Raw genomic sequence first — 13778 nt, 5'->3', positions numbered from 1 at the left:
TTCTCTGGAATGACCTGAGGTTACAAAATGCAGAGCTTTTGCCAGCTGAAGAAGGCTGCTGCCTGAATGCTACTCAGGAAGCCTCTACTCCCTAGGACATTGGTTCTCACCCTTCCTAATGCCGCATCCCTTTAATACAGTTCCTCATGTTGTGGTGACCCCCAACTATAAAATTATTTTTGTTGCTATTTCATAACTGTAATTTTGCTACTGTTATGAATCGTAATGTAAATATCTGATATGCAGGATGTATTTTCATTGTTACAAATTGAACATAATTAAAGCATAGTGATTAATCACAAAGCAATATGTAATTATATATGTGTTTTCCGATGGTCTTAGGCGACCCCTGTGAAAGGGTCGTTCAACCCCCAAATGGGGTCGGGACCCACAGGTTGAGAACCACTGCCCTAGGAGAACCCCTCCAGAGTCTTCTTAGAGTTGAAAGAGGCCCTTCGGCCCTTCCTGATAACTATTGTCGTCTCCACAGGCTGAGGGCAAAACAGGGGCAAAAAGAAAGAAACAGGGAAGGGGAGCAGTAGGAAAAAGGAACCACAGTATTTGCATCAAACACCATAGAATAGTCATGAATTTACCCACCAAATCTGTACCTCTTTCTACTGAGCTTCTTTAAAGTGTCATGAATGGCATTATGTACTTTGTGACCTGCAAGGATGGAGCATACAAGGTTTTTTGCTACCCAGGAGCTCCTTGTCTATTGTTTTGTGTAGTTGTGGTTACGAAGTGTAAGCCTCTGTTCGTTTGAACCCTGGCTTGACCGCTTAAGCATTCTTGGATAAATTATTTAACGTCTCCATATCTCAGTTTCCTAACCTACAAAATGGGGATAATAGTAGCTACCTCATGGAGACATTAGGAGGATTAAATGAAAAGACCATTAACATTTTAACAAATGATGTCTTGTTATTTAAAAAAAAAAAACTAATACACAAAGGAAATGTTTGGTATTGTAGGAGAGGTCTAGATAAAGAGCTATGAAAACTAATAGGCTGGAGCAATAACTTCCAGTTATGGGGGCAGGGCAGGGCAGAGCAAAGCATTCATTGCTGGCTTTATGAAAGTGGCATGGTAATTGAGTTTTGAAGAATAACTAGTATTTGAAAATGCAGAGCTGGGGGAACAGAGGTTACTCCGGGAAGATGGACTGTAAACAATGGTGATGGAAAAGGAGGTGAGAAGGTGTGGAGTGTTTGCAGCAGAAATACTGATTCAGTTTAGCTGGTGCGAAGGGCACATGAAGGGAAATGAATGTTGAAAAATTTACGGTAACAATAGATGGGAGTTATGTGCAGGGCATATATCAAGCAATGGAATTTGGAAGCCACGGGTGGTTTCTGAGCAGGAAAGTGGCATGCTTACAACCATGCTTTCATAACTGAGTTGGCAACCGTGTATGACACTCATGAGAAAGAAGAGAGATGGGTGAGATGGCAATGGCTGCCATTTGCTGAGCGCTAACGTAATAACTCATTTATATGGTGAGAGTAATAAAGGCAAAGGTGGTGGGCACTGAGAGAGAAAAGAGATATGAGACACTGGGTGGTTAGAACTTACTGATATTGACATGTATAGCATGTAGAAGACAAGACAAAGGGAGGAATCTCTGGCTTGGGAGAGTAAAAAGATAAAGATAAGGATCTAGCTCTAGCCAGTTTGTCTCAGAGCGTTGGCCTGCAGACTAAAGAGTCCTAGGTTCAATTCTGGTCAAGGTTATATGCCTAGCTTTTGGAGGCAGCTGATCAATGATTCTGTCTCATCATTGATGTTTCTACGCCTCTCTCCCTCTCCCTTCCTCTCAGAAATCAATAAAAATATATTTTGAAAATAAATAAATGAAAAATAAATAAATAAACAAACAAATAAATAAATAAACATAAGGATCTAGCAGGCCTGGAGGGCGGGGGAGAAACTAGATGAGTTCATTTGTTGAGTTTAGAGCAGTGAGCATCAGGCAGTGTTGTCCAGTAGGCAGCTGAAATGTGGACCTTGAGAGAAAAGCATGGCAGGAATGAAGGTTGAATTCTGAACTAGGGGATGGTGGAGGTGCTCCTGCCCTCAACTGGGTCTGAGTTTGGGATGACTATATTGGTTGGTTTATGCAGATTTAATTGCACCTCTAGCTTTAGAACATTGTTTTCTTGACCATCAGGAATTGACTTGGATATGTGAGTTAGGTGCTTTGCTAAAGCTCCGGTGTTGATGGACCCAGCTCTCTGCAAAGGCCTGGGCTGCTAATCTGGTTGGAAGTGGAAGGCAAGGGGAATTTCCTAAAGCCATGTTTTATGGCAAGCCTATCGTGTTTACGTGGTGACCCGGGTTTAGGAGAGCGGATGAATGTGAGGCCAGACCTCCACCAACCCTTGGACTAGCTTATCCTTTCATCTTGCTGATCTTTCCAGTTCTACTGCAACTATATTAACCCAGATGTGTTAGTTGTAAATGGAACTAAGACCACATGATTTCCATGCCCTCAGACTCACTTGCTGGCTCCATGCACATCAAGAGTGAGGGCAGTATGAGAGTTAACTTTTCTAGAACGGTAGTGGAGGCATTTTAGGGCAGCCTATAGCAGCAGCAGTCTTAACACAGGCCTTTGCTGCCCTTGGAAGAGTGGATAAGAAACTGCACACAACACAACACACAACCTGTTACAGCATAGATTTTACAGCAACTCACAGAAACAGCAAGATATACATTTCATTAAGTACAGTAGAATGGTTGCTTCTAGAGCATTGGTTCCCAGCCGTTTTTTGACCATGCCCCACCTAAGCATCTCTAAAATCCTGATGCCCCACCTGTGACATATAATTCTTATTATTCAAAAAGTGAACTCCTATTCACGTGGAGGAAGCCTAAAAGGCCATTAACTTGGTCTAAACAAGCTCCCAAAGAACATGGCATCCATGAAAGAGAAAAATAAAAGAACAAAAGGATAGTTGAAGTACTGAGGAAGAAATCACTAAGAAATTGTTTAAAAATAATAATATGAAGTGATATGAAAAATAGCAAATAAAGTTTCAAAACATATAATAGAGAACTGAAATGCATAAATATGTCACCATATATATATTTATATACTGTATATGAGGCCCCTAGAACCATACAAAATGCAAAAAAAAATCACTGTTAATAACTCATTCTAGAATTGCCCCCCTTAAAAATCAATCAAATTGCCCCCCTGTGGGGCGTGTGCCCCACATTGGGAACCACTGTTCTAGAGGGAGGGAGCAGAATGGGAGGAGATGATAAGTAGGTAGGTAGGTAGGTAGAAGACAGATAAAACCAAAGAAGGGCCTTGCAGAGACCAATGAAGAGAGGGTACTACGGATGAAACAGTGTGGTTAATGCAACCTCCTCCACCCGAATTTAAAAAATTCCCACAAGAGGTGGCTCTCTCTATGGAGCACACTTGCGCCTTTCCAAGGGATGTTTTCCTTGCCTCTCTCTCTTTCTCCGAAGCTCCAAAGGCCTTTCTTTTGCCTCTTCAACTTGTTTCCTGAGACCATTTCTTCTACGGCTCACTTCTCTCTGTGTGACTTTCTAAATAAACTTTCTTTTATAGTTTGGAAAAAATTCTTTTTAATTACAAAATAATCTTAAAAATAAAAAATCCAAACAAAACAGCAAGAATATCTGGGTCAGAACTGTGAACCCACTACTCACTAATTTTCTGCAAGTTAGCTATCCCTCGTTCATCATCTGTACAATGGTGATAATACTAGTACCTACCTTGTGGGATTGTGAGAATGAAATGAATCTGAATGTATAAAGTGCTTAAAAGTGCAGCTGGCACACAGTGAACACAGCCATAGGGTCATGAGAATTAAGTAAAATAATCCATATAAAGTGCTAAGTACAGCAACTGATCCATGGTGTTCAAGTGACGTTAATTAGCAGTCCTTGTCCTAGTCCATCATCATCGTCATCATTTCTTTACATGGGCAACACCATTCCTTTCATCAGAGAGAGACCTGGAGACTCTTTTGCACAATGGAAAGCAATGCTTTCTCCTGGACTAATTCCACCTCCATCATTTCCTTTTGTGTAATGTTAGGCAAGTCACTTTTCTTTCAGCTTCAGTTTCTCCAGGTAAGCCTCCTATACCTGTAGTCAGCATTAAATCTCATTCTTGGCACATCACTCCTTTGAAGGTTCTAGTGTTAGAACCCCCACTTAGTCTGTGTCCGTTCTTGTGATAGGACCTAAGGCAAAGGCAAGGGCCTGAGCCTCAGGGAAGTCACATTGGTTCTAGTGAAAGCGCCAGACCCCTTAGGCATACCATGCCTGTAACACAAGCCCCATCAGTGCAGCATAACTGTGTAGCCTAAATGTAGGGGTCATTGGGAACCATTCGTGCTACATGGAAGCAGAGGCCCAAATCAAGATGGGATAATCTGTGTCACCACCATTGTCTCAGGGGTTCTACTTGCCTGGTCCTGTCCTTTTGTTTTCTGTTTTGTGTCAGTTACCAAGGACTTGCTTTCTGTCAGGTGTTGTACTGCTTCACATGTAGTCTCTTATTTAGTCCTCATAACAACCCAGTGAGGAAAGAGTTACCACTCTCACCAGTTTATGCTTGGGAAAACCAAGGCATAGGGAGGTTGAATATAATTTGCCCCAGGTTACAGAACTAGTAGGTGGCTAAGCCACTAGCTGACCCCAGGCAGCCTGGCAGCAGGACCCTTGCTACTGTACTGACTCTTGGAAATTTCCAGCGAGTTTGGCAGTTTGGATCAAAATGGAAATTTGACATAATCTTGATCAAAAAATTTCATAGAGCTGTTTGTCTTGCTGTCTGAATGCAAAAGAAAAAAGTAAACCCATTTATAGGAAACTGATTAAACAACTTATGCTACACAGCTGCAATGGGGTGATACAGACTCATGAAAAAGAATAATGCAAGTTCATATGCGTTCATATGAAATGCATATAGTCTTAAGTAAAAATAGTCTTAAGTTATAGTCTTGCCTGGTTGGTGTGGCTCAGTGGTAGAGCATCGACCTATGAACCAGGATGTCACAGTTCAATTCCCAGTCAGGGCTTGGTTCTCAGTGTGGGTGTGCAGGAGGCAGCTGATCAATGATAGAAACATTGATGTTTCTAATTATCTCTCTCTCCCTCTCCATTCATTTTTTAAAACATATAGTCTTAAGTAAAAAACAATTTGTATAGCTAGGTATATTTTTTAAAAGATTGCAAAACATTGCATAGCATACTATCATACTATATACTCCTCCAGAGATCATAAAAACCAAGAATAGCCCTCCCTGTCACTATCCTATTTAGTTTTTAAGGATACTGGACATCTCCTAGACCAGTGCTTCTCAGAATATGGTCTCAAGACATTATCATCTGAGAACTTGTTAGAAATGCATATTCTCAGGCCCTGCCCCAGACTGATTAAATCACAAACTCTGGGGATGGAACCCAGAGATCTGTGGGGTTTTTAAAATATATTTTTTATTTATTTTTAGAGAGAGAGGAAGGGAGAGGGAGAGAGAACTATCAATGTGAGAGCCAAGCATTGATCAGCTCTTTACCTGGAGTTGTGCCCTGACTGGTAATTGAACCAGTAACCTTTTGGTGCACGGGACGACACCCAACCAACTGAGCCACCTGGCCCGGGGCCAGAGAGCTGTGTTTTAACAAGCCCTCCATGTGATTCTGATGCATGTTAAAATGTGAGAACCAATGGCTTCACCTGGGAAGCATTAAAAAATAATGCCTGAGTCTCACCCCACCCCAGAAATCTTGATTTAATTGGCTCAGGATGTGGCCTGGGCATGGGTTTTTCAATGTTCCACAGATGATTGAGACACTATGACCTAGACTTTTGGAAGCAGCTACTTGCATCTGGGAAAGGCTAATGGCACACTTACGGCATAAAATCAAACTGCAGGGCCCATCAAATATGAAAGAGTACCACAACTTCCCAATTTTAAGTCCTATCCCATTCCCCAAATCCAGCAGTGCTCTTTGGCTAAGCAGGCTTCAGCTTATTAGTTTGAGCACTTTAATAATATAACTTACTTTAAGCTTCTAAATTCAGTCTATTTAGTGAATGTTGAGAAGAGGCAGGAGAAAAAATATAAAATAATTTAATAGAGGAAATGAGATCTATATACAGCATAGTAAAAGCCTAATCTTACCAGCTCACTATTTCTTGGGCTTATAAATATACTAGAGGCCTGGTGCACAAAAATTTGTGCACTGGGGGGGGGGGGGGTCCCTCAACCCGGCCTGTGCCCTCTCGCAGTCTGGGACCCCTCGGGGAATGTCCACCTGCTGGCTTAGGCCCACTCCCCGGGGGATCAGGCCTAAGCTGGCAGTCAGACATCCCTCTGGCAGCCCGGGATGTCCACTTGCCAGCGGGGAGCAGGCCTATGCTGCAGTCGGACATCCTTAGCACTGCTGAGGAGGCGGGAGAGGCTCCCGCCACCACTGCTGTGCTGGCAGCCGTCAGCCTGGCTTGTGGCTGAGCAGAGCTCCCCCTGTGGGAGCACACTGACCACCAGGGGGCAGCTCCTGCATTGAGCATTTGCCCCCTGGTGGTCAGTGTGTGTCATAGTGACCAGTCATTCCCAGTTGTTCTGCTGATAGGGTCAATTTGCATATTACCCTTTTATTATATAGGATTGTATTGAAGATTACATAATATTGCATAGCACATCTCCAGCACAACAGGGGTTCAATCAGCATTTGTCTAATAAATGAATCTGCTAATCGATAAATAAATGAATGGATATCATTGAAGGAGAAGCTGATACTGTCTTTAGTATCCACTTACCAATGCTGTTCTTAGAGTATAGTAGGGGTAACAGAAGTCCATTGACAATAAATGTTCTAGGGTCAGGTGCTAGAGCTGAAAGTCACCTGAGAGACTATAAACCCAGATGGGGCAGGAGGGAGAAAGCAGGTGTGGTAGTCATTAGAGCTGGCAACCAAATATTTCCAGGTCCCCTCCTCTGGATATAGTGGGGATGACATGTTCCCACTTCTTGGAGTTTTTTGTGGCCATGTGACTTGCTTGAGTCACTGAAACAAGCAGAAGTGTTGTGTTTTGCTTTCAAATAGAAGCTTCAAGAGCTAGTGTGTGATTTGTCCCACTTCTCTGTAGGGTGACTAGTGTTTCTGGTTCACCTAAGATTGAGGAGTTTCCAGGGTGTGGAATTTTCAGTGCTAAAATTGGGACAGTCCCAGGCATCAATATTTCAGGTATCGATCATTCCATCAGCTTGGGTCCAAGAATGGGGGCCCCAGAGATTCAGAGCATTGAAATAACCTGGCTGTGTTCACACCACTAATAAGATCAGAGATGGGTTCTAGACCATGTCTGTCTGACTGCAGAATCCATAATCAGGTACCACCCCTGCCAGGTATAGGTAATCTTGATTGCAGGTATCTTTTTTTAATTTTGTTTTCAACCTTGGAGACTCTGGTCCACAAAGGTAGGTGAAAACACCAACTTTCCTAAATTAATTGAATGGCATTCATTTCATAAACATTTACTGTGCTCTATTGTAGTCAAGACTCTGTGTCTGGGTGTTATGAGCTACACAAAGTTAAAGAAATGCTATGATTTCTTTCCTCAAGAAACATATAATGTAGAGGAGAGATAGACATGTATGTACATGGCTAACTATCAAAAGGCAGAAGCTGATAGATCTTATTAAAACATTTTATATATGTTTCTGTACTTGGCAAGTGTACTACAATAAGCACATAGTGGTAATATTATTATTTTTTTAAAATATATTTTATTGATTTCTTACAGAGAGGAAGGGAGAGGGATAGAGAGTTAGAAACATCGATGAGAGAAACATTGACCAGCTGCCTCCTGCACACTCCCCACTGGGGATGTGCCCACAACCAAGGTACATACCCTTGACCGGAATCGAACCTGGTACCCTTGAGTCCGCAGGCTGACGCTCTATCCACTGAGCCAAACTGGTTAGGGCGGTAATATTATTTTTAAAGCATTTATTTTAGAAAGCAGCAATTAGAAACAGCCAAAGTATATTCTTCAGGTTACCAATTCTCAGAAAGCAACAATTAGAAACAAAGTATCTTTATTCTTCAGGTTATCAATTCTCAGAATAATAATAATACCTAGAGAAAGTATATTAATGCCTTCTTTTCTGAAAGTCAGCACTATTTATTCAAAGTACAGTTGCACTTACTGGTCTTCATTAGGAGGAAGATTTAAGATTTTATTCCATTTTGCTGACAGATTTCCCATTGTATTCATGGTTCTTCTTTTGTCCTGTGTCACCAGTGGCCCAAGTCGGCATGCCCACTGGGCAGGATTCTCCACCAGGGATCAAAGCCAGTTAACTGGTCCAAAGGAGGTAGTTTTTGTTAAGGAAAGAAGTGATCAGCCCTCCCTAGGGATGCTACTCACAGGTCCAAAGGCGTTAGAATAAAGCTTTACCCGCACAGGGGTGGTGACCAGGCATGCCACAGAGGATATTTGAAGCCCAGGGCCTCAAAGATAACGGGGCTTCCTTGCCAGTCCTAGACAAAGAAAGTGTGATTTCTGGGGAAAGCATCACTGTCCTGCTGTCTGCAGCTGGACAGTCTCCAGGGCTGCAGTGAGGTTTTGGTCTGAGTACAGCTCTGGTGGCTGGAACAGAAGTTAAGCTGAAGATGTGTGCATGTTGAAACTGTTTTGGGAATGGAGGGAGCAGTAAGCAAACCTGCAAAACATACTGCTTTGTTATGTTTTATAATGGTGGTGTTCCCTACAGTATGGGTTTCCTCATTGCCTAATCCAAGAGCATCTCCTGGGTCCTCTCTGTTACAATGCTGAGTGTCCATGGAGAGTTTGAGTGGAGGAGGGAGGGGCTGTCTCCTAGCTAAGACAGTCATGCAAGGTAAAAACCTCAATGCAGGAGCAGCTGCCACGAGTTATGCAAAGAGCCTGGGGTCTGTCAACTCCAGGTGAGCAATTTCCCCCAGGTTTATATGTAAATGTGTGTCTAATGAGAAAGCCATAGACTTGAATGTCATCATAACTTGTGCTTGTGACATCTTTGCCCAAGAACACAAATCGAACATTTATGTTCTTCATACTTGGGAAAGAAAGAAATAGACTGAGCCACTTCTTCATGCCTTGACACCTTATAACTTACATATACATACCTGATATGTATATATCATGTTAGAATAATACGTTGTTATCCTACTATGCTAATCAGGATAGACTAGATAACACATTAACCCCAAAATATTGACTTATGATAAAAGTTTACATGGTACTTCACAATCCACTGTAAGTAGGGTCCCTCCTGAAAAACTCCTCCAAGAAGTGACTTTGGAATTCATTCTCCTTTCATCTTAAAATACCATCATCTTCAACATTTGGCCTTCACAGTTGCCACAGAGGGAGGTGGGAGTACAGTGCATATACTTACACACAGTGGGATTTGTGGCAAAGTCTGCAAGCACTCTCCATTACTTCTGCCGCATCCCACGCAGAACCTGATGATAAGGCCCCATCCTAACTGCAGGGGAGGCAGGGAAATGTTGCCTTTGTGTGTCAGGAAGAGAAAAATGAAATTGAGTCACCAGTCTATCTTCCAGTTCATATAAGTTAAAGTTATTACATAGTATTTTTCTTCTGATTATGTTTTGCATTTGATACTATTTAGTCTGTCTCCTTGCCCTGCGCTGTGTTCTATGACATCCACATGCAGCATCCCATTTCTCACAACAGCTCTATGAGTTGTCAGGACAGGCATCATACACACACTTTATAAATCAAGGACCCTGAGATCCAGAGTAGTCACATGACTTGTCCAAAGTCACACAACTCTCTCTCACATTAGTGGGCCCTCCACTATAGCACACTGTCTTCCCCAGAAGCTCAAACTAAATTAGGCACAGATCTCAGTATACAAACTCAAGTATGCAAGAAGTATATCTTTATTCCATTACAAATCAACCTAATATTTTTTCCCTATCTGGTTTGGCTCAGTGAATAGAGCGTCGGCCTGTGGACTGAAGGGTCCCAGGTTTGATTACGGTCAAGGGCACATGCCTGGGTTGCAGGCTCAATCCTCAGTGTGGGGCGTGCAGGAGGCAGCTGATCAATGATTCTCTTTCATCATTGATGTTTTTATCTCCCTATCATTCTTCCTTTTTCCTTGAATCAATAGAAATATATATATATATATTTTTAAAGACTGCTTAAGTGGAAAGATTGTGCACTGCTTATAAGAGCTGAAGGAACTCAGACCAAACGACAGGCAAAGAGATGCTGCATTAAAGCAAAACATCACTTGAAAAAAAATCTGACTTGTACCAAATCCTATTTGCAAAGTGGATTGGATTTTAAAATCATTTCAAAGCACACTAATCTTTCAAAAGAAGTTTGCTTTAAAGAGTACAGTTGGCTTTTGGTCAAAAAATGAAGTTTCGGTAATGCAGAGTAACAATTGTATTATAATTACTGGCCACAAAATACCAGGTGCCTAACCAAGCCTTTTCTACTCATTCAAGAGAGCCAAGCCAAACAAAAGTGCCCTGCCTAGCCATACCCATAGTTTATGAGCTCAGTCTTTGTCACCAGGAAGGAATTAATTCAAAGAGCAAAGCCATTATTAGGCACAACCAGGCATTTCTGTTGTAAACACCGTTTGTTAATACATGTTGAGCACTGAACTTTCTCACATTTGAAAGAGTCCAGCTTGAGAGATAATTTAAACCAAGCCAGTTTCAATGTTATTTTCTTTTCTCTTTTCTTTTCCTCTCTTCTGTTTTCTTTTTTAGATTTCTGACATCATATCTTTGGGATCTTCACAGTAGGGAAGTGCTGGCCTTGGAGTCCAAAGATTTTCCCAGCTATCATTTGAATTAAGGATTGTGGTGTTTTCTTCTGTAAACAGATTGCTTCAGCGCCAAAAGAATGAACTAGAAAAGAACAGGCAAGACATAGGAGTGTTATACGGAAGAAAGATATTAAGAGACTTAAAGATGTACTTCCTCATTATATGTAAGAAAGCTATTTCTTAGATTCCTTGAGATATAAAAAGCCAAGTGAATTTACTTAAGTTAATAAATTTTATTTAGTTATAATGCTAATACTACAGCAAAATGTTTTTTATATTTCCTCTCTTCATTGCTTCCTGTTCATTATTGAGAGAAAAAAATCCAGTGTAACTTTTTTGTACTCTGATAATGATGAGGTTATCTAATTTGTTTTGTATTTGCTTCGCAAATGCATGTGCACGTGTGGGTATATGCTTAAATTGAATAAGACAGATGCATTGTGTGGTTGCTATAAACACAGATATAAGGCTTATGATGGGGCCCAGTTTTGTTAGAGCAAAACCCCATCATGTAAGCCCTCTGCTATGCTCTGGAACTGAGAGGAAAAACAAAATCTTCAGTTCTCAGAACAACCTGAAAAATCTGTGGCAATGAGTCAAAGGCCTTATTCTTCTTTGCTAACCCTGGGATTGGAAGGCAGTTCTGCATTCAGCTAAGGTGTCTGATCCACCTTGGTTTGTCAGTGTCCCACATCCCGGAAGCATCTGGCCCACTAGGTTCAGCTGGTAGAGTCTCTGAGCCCTTGTGCTTCTCTGCCTATGGAGGCAGAGGAGGCAGCCACACCACCGAGCAGGGAGTGTGCATCTGTCTGTTCTGGGCTCCCATGGGTCTTCGGCAGGTAGGTTGGTGCCTATCTGCATTTCAGGGAAAAGAGAGAGTGAGTTATCAGGCTTAACCATGTAGCATTCCTGTTTCTGCAGGTCAAAAAAGGCCTAATATCAGAAAGTTTATGTGAGGCCACCTAATACTTGCCCAATATCACAAAGTTAGTAGGTGCTAATTCCAGAGTTTGAACAACCAACTACCCCCAAATGATAACTGTGTATCTGTATTTCAGATGACAGACCGGGGCTTAGAGCAAATGCATTTAAAAATAAATAACATTGGCAAATATGTTCTCCCATGCAGTGGGCTTTCTTGTTTTGTTGGTGATTTCTTTTGCTGTGCAGCTTTTTATTTTGATGTAGCCCCATTTGTTTTGTTTTTTTTCCCCTTAGTTTCCATTGCCCTAGGAACTGTATCAGTAAAGATACTGCTACAACAAATGTCTGCTATTTTGCTGCCGATGGCTTCTTCTAAGATTTTTATGGTTTACGTTTAAGTCCTTTATCCATTTTGAGTTTATTTTTGTGTATGGTGTAAGTTGGTGGTCTAGTTTGCATGTATCTGTCCAATTTTCCCAGCACCATTTATTGAAGAGACTGTCTTGACTCCATTGTATGCTCCTTTGTCAAATATTAATTGGGCATAATGGCTTGGGTCGATTTCTGGGTTCTCTGTTCTGTTCCATTGATCTATATGTCTGTTCTTGTGCCAGTACCAGGCAGTTTTGAGAGCAGTGGCTTTGTAATACAGCTTGTTATCTGGTATTGTGATCCTTCCAACGTCTTTCTTCTTTCTCAAGATTGCTGCAGCTATTCGGGGTCTTTTCTTGTTCCAGATGAATTTTTGGAGAGTTTGTTCTAGATCTTTGAAATACATTGTTGGTATTTGAACGGGGATTGCATTGAATCTATAGATTGCTTTGGGTAGGATGGACATTTTAATGATGTTGATCCTACCAATCCATGAACACGGAATATCCTTCCATTTATTTATGTCTTCCTCTTTCTCTTTTCTTAGCATTCTGTAATTTTCTGAGTACATGTCCTTTACCTCCTTGGTTAAATTTATTCCTAGGTTCCTTAATTTTTGTGTTGCAATGGTAAATGGGATTTTTTTTTTTAAGTTTCTCTTTCTGTGAGTTCATTATTGGTGTATAAAAAAGCCATAGGCCTTAACTGGTTTGGCTCAGTGGATAAAGCGTCGGCCTGTGGACTGAAAGGTCCCAGGATTGATTCCGGTCAAGGGCATGTATCTTGGTTGCAGGCACATCCCCAGTAGGAGGTGTGCAGGAGGCAGCTGATCGATGTTTCTCTCCCATCAATGTTTCTGACTCTCTATCCCTCTCCCTTCCTCTCTGTAAAAAATCAATATTTTTTTTTAAATGGCACCTCTTACCCAGCTGGCATACCTCAGTGGTTGAGCATCGACCTATAAAACCAGGTCACAGTTCAATTCCTGGTCGGAGCACATGCCCGGGTTGTGAGCTCAATCCCCAATAGGAGGCATGCAGGAAGCAGCCAATCAATGATTCTCTCTCATCATTGATGTTTCTCTCTCTCTCTCTCTTTCCCTTTCTCTTTAGGGGAAAATCAATAAAAATATATTTAATTAAAAAAAAGATGGCACATCTCAAATTACTGATGAATTAACGGAATGCTGAATGTTTAAAAAAGGGGGTAATCTCATACATAAAATGTAGAAAAAGATGGTAAAAAGCAAAGGTGATAGCACTAACTGTCACAGTCCCCTAAAGTTTACATGTGCCACAGTAACGTTACTATGAACTTTCTCGAGTATTTTTTATCAGTGCAAATAAACAAAATAATTACATTTTCAAGTAAAATTTATTTAATAATATAAAAATATGATATTAAAAACATTTATTAAGAGAAGTAACTTCAGAAGTCTTATGACTTTATAACTGAAAAACAATAAAAACTGTTCTGTGCTTCCCAAAAAACAAACAACAAAAAATGCCACCTATCTTTCACTTGTCTTTTCACAATAGGGAAATTCTAGTGTTACTCTACCTATTTCAATTCTGGTTTATTTTTTAAGTCAACTTTCCTAAGAAGGAATGCTGGCCTTCTGAGAGAAAATGG

General features: G+C 41.1%; 1 long non-coding RNA gene across 1 annotated transcript in view; it reads left to right on the top strand.

Moving 5' to 3' along the window:
* Positions 1-11033, top strand: part of LOC102246372 — a 95342-nt gene extending 84309 nt beyond the window's left edge. The window contains exon 4 of the long non-coding RNA XR_001363719.1: positions 10792-11033. This is a non-coding gene — a long non-coding RNA (uncharacterized LOC102246372). The remainder of the gene's footprint in view (positions 1-10791) is intronic.
* The last annotated feature ends 2745 nt before the right edge of the window (positions 11034-13778 follow it).

This window comes from Myotis brandtii, unplaced genomic scaffold (assembly GCF_000412655.1).
Source record: "Myotis brandtii unplaced genomic scaffold, ASM41265v1 scaffold112, whole genome shotgun sequence".
In the NCBI taxonomy this organism is placed as follows: domain Eukaryota; kingdom Metazoa; phylum Chordata; class Mammalia; order Chiroptera; family Vespertilionidae; genus Myotis; species Myotis brandtii.
This window is presented reverse-complemented; position numbering and strand designations above follow the sequence as displayed.